Source organism: Petaurus breviceps, unplaced genomic scaffold (genome assembly GCF_028583685.1).
Source record: "Petaurus breviceps papuanus isolate PSGF00001 unplaced genomic scaffold, PetGlider_PUasm1.0 90617, whole genome shotgun sequence".
NCBI lineage: Eukaryota > Metazoa > Chordata > Mammalia > Diprotodontia > Petauridae > Petaurus > Petaurus breviceps.
Genome location: NW_027187287.1, coordinates 754644 through 765352, shown reverse-complemented (window position 1 = coordinate 765352; position 10709 = coordinate 754644).

Here is a 10709-nt window from a genome sequence, read left to right as displayed (position 1 = left end):
TAGTGTGTTTAGGAGTCTAACTGTTCTCTGAGGTCTTTTGGACAATTCACATCGATTTTAAGTGACAGTCAAATAAACTCAAATAAAACTCACTCAGCACAGCTTCATTCAAGGTTCCTCATTGTAGAGTGTCACAATGTGCAGTAATAAAGCTGAATTTGGAGAAATTATCTGTCTCCTCAAAGCTAACCTCTTCTATGCTAGAGAAGCATCCATCTACTTATTTCACAAAGGAATTTAGCAATAACCAATAACCAAATTCCAGAGCTCCCAGTTCAAAGTAAAAATATTGCAAGTAACCAGAAAGAAACAATTCAAATACCATGGAGCCTAGTAGAATTATGCAAGATTTAGCAGCTACCACTCTGTAAAGGAATGGAGGGCTTGGAATATCACATTCTGAAAGGCAAAGGAGATAGGATTATAACCAAGCTATCCAGAAAAACAGTATAAATCTATAGTAGAAAATGGATATTTAATGAAATAGAAGATTTCCAAGCATTCCTGGTGAAAAGAAGAGAGCTGAATAGAAAAGCTGGGGTTGAAACACAATACCCAAGAGAGGAATACAAAGGTAAAAATGAGTGAGACATCATGAAGAACTTTACAAGTTCCAGATAGGGAGATGATACATGTAATCCCCAAGAACTTAATCATCATTAGGGAAATTATAAGGTGTCTACTTAGAGGACATGGTTGTGACTCTATTATGTTAGGATGATCTTGAAAGTAGAATGGAAGACTGAAAAAGAGGGATGTTTCAGGAGAAGGGGAGAGGGAAGGGAAGAAAAGGGGAAATTATTTCACATTAAAAAAAGTTTGCAAGGAAGTGCTTTTATAATGGAGTGGGAAACATTTGAACCTCACCCTCACCTGAATTGGTTCAAAGAGGAAAGAATACACTTACACACTAAGCTGGGAGTGATAAGAGAGAGCATAGACTAAGGTCAGAAGCAAAAAAAAAATTTGAGAAGGGACAGTATAAAAAAGAGAGAGAATGAAAAGGACAAATAGAAGAAAATAGAATGGAGGGAAATACACAATTAACAATCATAGTTGTGAATATGGATAGAATGATTTTGTTGTTTTCTTGTTTGGTCATTTAAGTTGTATCCAACTCTTCATGACCTCATTTGGGATTTTCTTAGCAAAGATACTGCCATTTCCTCCAGATCATTTTATTGATGAGGAAACTGAGGCAAACAGGGTTAAGTGATTTGCCTGTGGTCATACAGCTAGTAAGTGTCTGAGGCCAGATTTGAACTCAGGTGTTCCTGACTCCAGGCCTCGTTCACTGTACCACCTAGCTGCCCAAATGGGATAAACTTACCCATAAAACAGAAGCAGGTGGCAGAATGGATTAGAAATCAGAATCCAAAAATATGTTGTTTACAAGAAGCACATTTGAAACAGAAAGATACAATTAAAATAAGGGACTGGAGCAAAATCTATTATGTTTCAGTTGAAGTAACTTTAGGTAAAATATTAAGGTGAAATTTTTTACAACATGGTTCAGCTTTTTCATTATTCTACCTAAAGGAAGCAAATTTTTCAATGAGCCTTTATATTAATATCAAGCTCTCTAAAAGCATAACAAAGTGATATCAGTCTTGATCTCACACAAGAAACTCATTGACTAATTTAGACTTTAAAAAAATTTTCCATATTCTTCATTTTGTAAAAGAAAATGTACAAAAAAAGTATGCTTCAATCTGTATTCAGACTCTGTCAGTTCTTTCTCTGGTGATGAAAAGTGTTTTTCAGGGTCGGCCATGTAGCACAGTGAGTAAGAGCACCGGCCCCAGAGTCAGGATGACCTGGGATTGAATCCGGGCTCAGCTACTCAGCACCACACCCAGAAATAACTGGCCATGTAACCTTGAGCAAGTTACTTAACCCCAATTGCTTTATATAAAAAAGGTGTTTTTCATCATAAGTCCTGTGAAATTGTCCTGGATCATTGTATTGCTGAGAATAGCTAAGTGGTTCAGAGTTGATCATTATACAATGTTGCTATCAGTATGTACAATGTTCTTCTGGTTCTGCTCATTTTACTTTGCATCAGTTTGTATAAGTCTTTCCAGGTTTTTCTGAGAGCATCCTGCTCTTCATTACAATACAGTACAGTACAATACTTATTCAGACTTTTAAAAGACAAATACAGAAAATGAAAGCAAGAGCAAGTCTAGTGCAGAGGCAGCCTGCCAAAGGTAGGCCTCACAAATCTTACAGAGACCAAACTTTTTCCTAAGTTTTTTGAATAATCGTAGATTGCTAAAACTGGAAGACTAAAAGGGTTTTCTGGAGGAGGTAGCATTTGAATTGGACTTTAAAGGATAGGCAAAGAGGGACTTCTAGGTCACGTGACCTGGTGGTAAGCTCAACATGTTTTCCAGTCTTCAAGACCATTCAAATCTCTCCAAAATAGGGTTTTAAAATAATATTTCATTTTCCTCAATTACATATAAATATATGTAAAAATTTTTAATATTCATTTAAAAAAATTTGAGTTCCAAATTCTCTTCTCTCCTCATCCCCCCCTCCCTGAGGAGGTAAGCAATTTGATTTGCATTTATACAAAGTGTATTTTCATATTAGTCATAGTGTAAAAGAAAACTCAGAGCCCCTTCATTGAGAAGGCAATCAATATGATATAGGCTATACATGTTGAAGTCGTGAAAAACATCGTTCTGCATTAGTCATCTTGTGAAAGAAAACACAAACCAAAAAACAAAAAAAAAAGAAAAAGAAATTTTTAAAAAGTATGCTTCAGTCTGCATTCAGACTCAAACCCAGAGAGCTGCTTTTAGTAGGATCATCAACCCCTTTTATCTTTTACTGTAGCCTGAAGATTCACTATACCCAGAGTCTATTAATTCCATTCTGGCACCTAAGACTCAGTTGTATCTTTCTTCTTTCAGTGACTGGGACTCAGATAGAGCTTTGTCTGAAGCCTGACAGATCCTTTTCCCTGAACCCTCTTCCCCTGTTCCTGTTCCCTCAAGCCCCTAGGTATTCCAAGCCTTTCTTGGTATGAGTTAAAACAAAATCCCAATCTCTTGCTCTTATCACCACTGACAGATCTGTCACTTTGTGAAAGCCACTGAACTCCAAAGTTAATGCAGCAGCCTAGAAGACAGAGAGAATGGAGGCAGAGACAGGAAAATCTGTTAGGAAATTACTACAATAATCCAGGGGGAGAGTGATAAAGGCCAGGTTATGGGAGTGGCAGTAGAAAGAAAGAGTCAGGGTAAAATTTGAGAGATACTGCAGAGATGGAATCAAAATTTGATAATTTGTTGAATTTGAGAGATGAGGGAGAAAGAAGTCAAAGAAAACCAATCCTAAGGTTGTAAACATGAAAGCCTAGGTAAATATTGATTCTAGAGACAGAAATAGGGGGGTCTCTGAAGAAGCAGCAAGGTTATGGTTAAAGGTAATCAGCTCGGCTTCAGCTTGTTGAGTTTGAGGTGCCAATAGAAAACCTAGGTGGAGATGTAAGTAGGGACAGAGATTCAAAGAAAGATTTGGTAGTGGAAACCACAGAAATGAATAAGATTGTCAAGGGAATGGGGATAGAAAGGAATTAAAGATCCAGGGAAGGAAGAAAGAAATGAAGGAAAAGAGAGGAGAGGAGAGGAAAAGAGAAAGGAAGAGAAAGAGAAAGGGAGGAAGGGGGAAGGAGGGAGGGAGGAGAAAAAGGAAAGAAGGAAGGAAGGAAGGAAGGAAGGAAGGAAGGAAGGAAGGAAGGAAGGAAGGAAGGAAGGAAGGAAGGAAGGAAGGAAGGAAGGAAGGAAGGAAAGAAGGAAGGACGGAAGGAAGGAATGAGTGAGGAAGGGAGGGACAAACAACAAATAAACAAAGAACTCCTTATCACATATGCCCAATCAAGCAAAACATATAGGTCATTTCTAAAAATGCATTTCTTATTCTGCATCTCTCTGTTCATCATCTCTCTGTCATGAGGCAGGCAGTGTTCTTCTATAACAGCCCTCTGGAATCAAGATTGATAATTTAGTTGATCAGAGTTTCTAAGTTTTTCAAAAGTGTTCACTTTTTACAATTTCAATGTTATAACATAAATTGTTGTTCTGCTCACTTCACTCTGTGTTGTGAGAGATTGTGGAAATTGAATGAACCACATTAACTCCATCTTGTGACTCAATTCTGGATCTATATCAGTTACCTTTCTATTTAATTATTGGTCTAGTCCATTTTCTATCTTGTGAGAAAAGTTTATTCAGTTATGGGAATTGTGAGAAAACTTTATGGCATTCCTTTCCCTGCATGGCTGGGAAGCTGAGCCACCTCTACTGGTTGCTTACGGACCCTGACCTAAGGACCTAGGTTGTGCTGATCAGAAACAGTCATATTTGAAGTTTGATGAAAGGAGTTTTCTCAAATTATACGTTACCTTATGTCTCATCTAAAAACTGACACTTGATGGCTAATTAGCCTTTGATTGAATGCAGACATTGGTGGGGAGTGGGGTGCCTCTTTTTCTGATGGCAGGGAATTGCTCTTGTTCACTGTCTCACTCTCAAATTGGAAAGCCCCTAGTCTTTCCTCCAGTTAGAAATCAAATTATATAATCTTATATTCTAGTTTCTAGTTAATTTTTTCTTATGTTTATGCATAAAAAATCTGTCTCTCCTGTATTAAGAGTCCAGGGTCAAGCTGAGGAAGTCTGGTCTTGTTTGTTGTACAATTGCCATGCATTGTTTAATAAATAGATATGCTCAGAAGCTTGAACTTTTGTTTCCTCAATAATTTCAGATTTTACCCACAACAGTTGGTACATACAAATCTTTCCAGATTTCTTTGAAACCATCTTTATAGTTGAACCTAGATTTTAGAAAGGCTTCTGATAAAGTATTTGATACTATTATGGTGGGGAGAGATATGGGCTTGAAAATAATACAATTAGATGGATTAGACTAATTAGACAGCCAGACACAGAGAGTAGTTGTTAATGACAACATGACAGGCATATACCAGGGATTTGTTCTGGGTCCTGTGTTGTTTTGCTTTGTTTTTGTTTTCTTTTTAAATCAGTGTCTTGTATAAAGGCATAAATGGTGTGCCCATCAAATTTACAGATGACATGAAGTTGGGAGAGATAGCTAACAAGAGTGACATGAAGTTCCAAAAGAATCTCGACAGGCTAGAACACAAACTGAATCTAATAAATGCAGACACTTGCATTGAAGTACCAAAAAAAAAATCAGTTTCACAAGTACAAGGTGAGGGAAGGAGGGATAGAAAGCAGTTTTTCTGAAACAGATCTTGGAGTTTTATGGATCGAGAGCTTAAGACCAGTCAGCAGCAAAATATGGTGCTGAAAATGGTTATATAATCTTGGGCTGCAATGGAAAGGTTAGTTTAGTGAAAAGGAAGAGTTAGATTTGTTCTGTTTGGTCCCAGGGAACAAAACTGAGAGCAATGAAAAGAAGTGAAACTGGTTAAAGACCTAAATTTAGGCTAGATGTCAGGGAAAACTTCCTAATATTTAGAGCTGCCTGAAAATGAAATGTGCTGCTTTGAGAATGATGGGCTTATCTTCTCAGAAGTCGTCAAGTAGGAGCTGAATGACCACTTGTTGGGTATATTTATGCTTATAGCTCCCCATTTTGTTCCCTCAAATTTAGGAAGTCCCCCATACCCCAGTTCCATTTAACCACTTCACAATCAGATTTGCTTTTATAAAGGAATAGCAAGAACAAACATATAAATATTTTCCCTCAGTACCTAGAAGGAGCATAACCCCCCCCCACAACCCCTTGATCTGTGGGAAGAAGAGGAATATTGGATTCCCATTATTGTTGTTGTTTAGTCGATTAGTTCTGTCCCATTCTTCATGACCCTATTTGAGGTTTTCTTAGTAAAGATACTGGAGTGGTTTCCCATTTCCTTCTCCAGTTCATTTTACAAATGAGCAAACTGAGGCAAAAAGGGTTAAGTGACTTGCCAAGGGTCACACAGTTAGGAAGTGTCTGAGGCCAGATTTGAACTCAGGAAGATGAGTCTTCTGGACTCCAGGTCCAGTTCTCTGTCCACTGCACTACCTAGCTGTCCAGTATTAGGTTTACAGCTTAACTCAATTCCTATGTCTCTTCAGTTCCACTAAATTCCAAATCCATAGCATCCTTGGACTTCTATCCCAGTATATTGAATTCTCAGGGCTTCCCTTCTAAGCTGACAGCAACATCCAACCTGGAATCCTGTTTCTAAGGCTACCCCATTCCTGAATCTGGGGACTCCACACCATGTGCCTAGAATGGAAAAGAAGAAATCTTACAAAGCAAAACCCCAAGTACATCGCTGGGGCCTAAGAGGAAAATGAAGGTGGCCCTCTCTCCACCCAGCTTTGTGAATGGTGCCCATGCTGTGAGTGAGCAAGACCTACATCTTTGGATACTACTGGGGGAAAAGAGAGAAACAGAGAGATACAGAAACAGAGACAGAAGCAAGAGGTGGGGAGGGGGGAGAGAGGAAGGAGGGAGAAAAGGGGGGGAGAGAGAAGAGAGAGAGGAAAGGAGAGAGAGGCAGAGAGAGAAGAGGAGAGGAGAGAGGGAAGGAGAGGGAGAGAGACAGAAGAGAGAGGAAGAGACAAAGATACAGACAGACACAGACAGAAAGACACAGAGAGACGGAAAGAAGAAAAGAGAGAAGACAAGGAGGAGGAAGAGGAGAAGGATGAGGAAGAGGAGGAGGAGGAGAAGAAGAAGAAGAAGAAGAAGAAGAAGAAGAAGAAGAAGAAGAAGAAGAAGAAGAAGAAGAAGAAGAAGAAGAAGAAAAAGGAGGAGGAGGAGGAGGAGGAGAAAGAGAGAGGGGAGCCTGAGAGAGGGAGAGAGAGAGAGAAGAGAGAATTAGAGAGAGAGAGAGAGAGAGAGAGAGAGAGAAGAAGGGAAGGGAAGGAATGGAGAGGAGAGGAGAGAGACAGAGATAATGTCCCAGTCTGGTAGTTTTAAAGATGTCAGTGGTTCCCAGCAATGTAGTCAATGGGCTGTTACCACCATGTGGTAAGGGAATGTAAAGTGTTTTCTAGAAGCAGGTCCTTGATGTCTCCCATATAGGTGATAGGGTGTGTGTCAGAGCCCCCTTACACGTGATTCCCAGATTTATTTATCCAGTCCATCTCACTCCTGAGCTCAAATCTTGCAATATCACTTTCCTGTTCGACATTTTAAACTGGATGTTCCACAGGCATCTCAAATTCTCCCTACAAATCCTACACAATTCGGGGTGGCCAGGTAGCACAGTGAGTAAGAGCACCGGCTCCAGTGTCAGGATGACCTGAGGATCAAATCCAGGCGCAGATACTTAGCACCACACCCAGACATAACTGGCCGTGTAACCTTGAGCAAGTTACTTAACCCCGATTGCTTTAAAAAAAAAAATCCTATAATCCAACCCAAATTGCCTATGTGCTGTTTCTCATATGTGACACACCATCTCTTGTCTCTGTGCCTTTATACAAGTCTTTCCCCCTGTGCCTGGAATGTCCCCCTTTCCAGTTTCTGCACATTAGCATCTTTCACTTCCTTTAAGGCTCAGTTTAAGCCCTATATCCTAAAGAAGGCCTTTTCTGGTCTCTCCACTTCACCCCCTCCAGATGTTATTGTCATTGAGTTTAAGGTTATCTTCCACCTACTTGTCTTTTATTTTCTGACTTATAATAAATAAAATATAAGCCCCTTGGGGTGCTTTTTCTTTTATTCCCAGTACATAGCACAGTCCATAATCAATAAATGATTGTTGATTGATTGGATAAATGAACAAACAAATGATTTGTTCTCTGAACTGGACTGGAATTCAGGTGGTGAGACAGGGATCAATGGGCTACTTCAAGCAGGATTACTACTACTAATAATATGACTTGCATTTACATTTTTTTAAAGTTTTGCGAAGTGCTTTATATATGCAAACTCATTTGACCCTCACAGGGGTGTCCCTGTGAAGTAGGTGCTATTATTAACACAAAACTGAAACACAGAGGAAAAATGACTTGCTCTGACTCACACAGCTCATGAACTCAAGAAGATGAGTGAGTCTTCCTAACTCCAGGCCCTATAACTCTATCCACTGTGCCACTTAACTGCAGCCCTGCTGGTTGAGGTGAATTAACTACAAATAAATGATAGAATTCTGATAGAATGTGGCAGACCCTTTTACTCCTGTGCTGTCTTCCCAATCCATATGACTCAGTCTTAGGTGCAGGCTATGTGCTCATATTACTCCTCCCAAAATTTCATTCTTATTCTGATCACCACCTAGGCATTCATAGAGCATGGCCCCTTGACTCATTGATGGCACAGGATATAGAGCACCCGGCTTCAAATCAGGAAGACTCATCTTTCTGAATTCAAAACCAGCCTCATATACTTACGAGCTGTGTGACCTTAGGTAAATAACTTAAGCCTGTTTGCCTCAATTTCCTCATATGGAAAATGAGCTGGAAAAGGAAATGGCAAACCACTCTAGTATCTTTGTCAAGAAAACCCCAAATGGGGTCAGGAAGAGCCAGACATGACTGAAAACAACAACAAAGGGAGCAGAGCAATAATTAGTGCAGAAATATCAAAATAGGATCACAAAGAGTTGGGCACACCTGAAAAACAACTGAACAAGTGCTACTATAAGTCAAATTCCCAAACAGATTAAAGACACAGGGACAGGGGCGGCTAGGTGGAACAGTGAATAGAGCACCAGCGCTGGAGTCAGGAGTACCTGAGTTCAAGTTCATCCTCGACACTAAACACTTACTAGCCATGTAACGTTGGGCAAGTCACTTAACCTCAATTGCCCTGCCTTCCCCCTTCCAAAAAAAAAAAAAGGGACAAGACCCATATATACATAGTCCAGGCATGGCACTTTCTCATTCTGTCAGCATAGCCCACAGACACAGATTCCCAAATGGCATGTGCAGTCTCCTTCTCCTCCTTTATCTCTTTCTGGGCTGGTCCACTCATCTTAACCTGCCCTCACACTGGCGGGTCTGGGAGGCTTCCCAAAGAGGAGTGGGGGAGCATAGAGGGCGACCAGCACCACCTTGCTAAAACTGACTCTCACAGTCCTAGAGTTTGTTATGTGAGGAAACACACCCCTCCATTTCAAACTGGGTATCCAGTGGGCATCTTAACCACAGCACACACAAACCTTTTTCTCATGTGTCCCCCCCCCCCCAAACATTCCCTTCTTCTAAACTTTCCTATTTCTGTAGGGCTGGATTGTAGGATTTTTTTTTTTAATCCTTGCAGTAGCCCAGATTCTTAGTATTGTTATCTTCTTCAATTCTTCACTTTCACCCACCCAACATATCCAATCAATTGCTAGATCTTGAAACTTCTACCTTTACAGCATCTAAACTCTTTCAAACCCATACAGCTACCACCTTAGTTCAGATCTTAATCATTTCTCACATAGATTATTGCAACAGTCTCCTAATTGGTCTCACTGACTCAAACCTCTTACAACACTAATCCATTCTACCAAATTACTACCATGCTACCAAAGTGATTTTTTAAAGTGCAGATTTAGCTATGCCACTCCCATACTCAATCAATTCCAGTAATTCCCTCTCACCTTTAGGATAAAATACAAACTTCTTTGTTTACTTTTAAAAAATATTTTATTTTTTTCAGAATTTATTTATTTTAGTTTTTAACATTCATTTCCACAAGATTTTGAGTTCCAAATTTTCTCCCCATCTCTCCCCTACCCCCCACTCCAAGATGGCAAGCATACTGATTACCCCTTCCCCCAGTCTGCCCTTTTTTATGTCCCCCACATCCCTCACCTTACCCCTTTCCCCTTTACTTTCTTGTAGGGCAAGATGGATTTCTATACCCCATTGCCTGTATATCTTATTTCCTGGTGGCATGTAATAACAATTTTTTAACATTTTTTTTTGGAGGGCAGTTGGGGTTAAGTGACTTGTCCAAGATCACATGGCTAGGGATTAAAAATACTTCTTGTGTTAAGTGTCTGAGGCCGAATTTGAACTCAGGTCCTCCTGACTCCAGGGCCAGTGCTATTCACTGAGCCACCTAGCTGCCCCCAATTTTAACATTTGTTTTTAAAACTTTGAGCTCCAGATTTTCTTCCTTCTTCCCTCCTCCCCCACCCCCACCCCCACTGGGAAGACCAGCAATTCAATATAGCTTATACATGTGTAGTTATGCAAAACATTTTCATAGTAGTCATATTATGAAACACTCACTCTGTGCCCTCTATGTATATATACACACACACATTCATACATACATATACCTACCTATACACATATATATACATATACATACACACACACACACACACACACACACACACACATATATATATGTGGCAAACTTTCTTAATACTGAGAAAAGTCTCATGAGTTACAAATATCGTCTTTCCATGTAGGAATGTAAACAGTTCAACTTTAATAAGTTTCTTATGATTTCTCTTTACTGTTTGCTTTTTAATGCTTCTCTTGCTTCTTGTATTTGAAAGTTAAATTTTCTGTTCAGCTCTGGTCTTTTCATCAAGAATGCTTGAAAGTCCTCTCTTTTCTCATATTTTCCCCTGAGGTATTATAGTCAGCTTTGCTGGGTAGGTGATTCTTGATTTTAATCCTAGCTTCTTTGACCTCTGGAGTATCATATTCCAAAACCTTCAGTCCCTAAATGTAGAAGCTGTTAGATCTTGTGTTATCCTGATTGTGT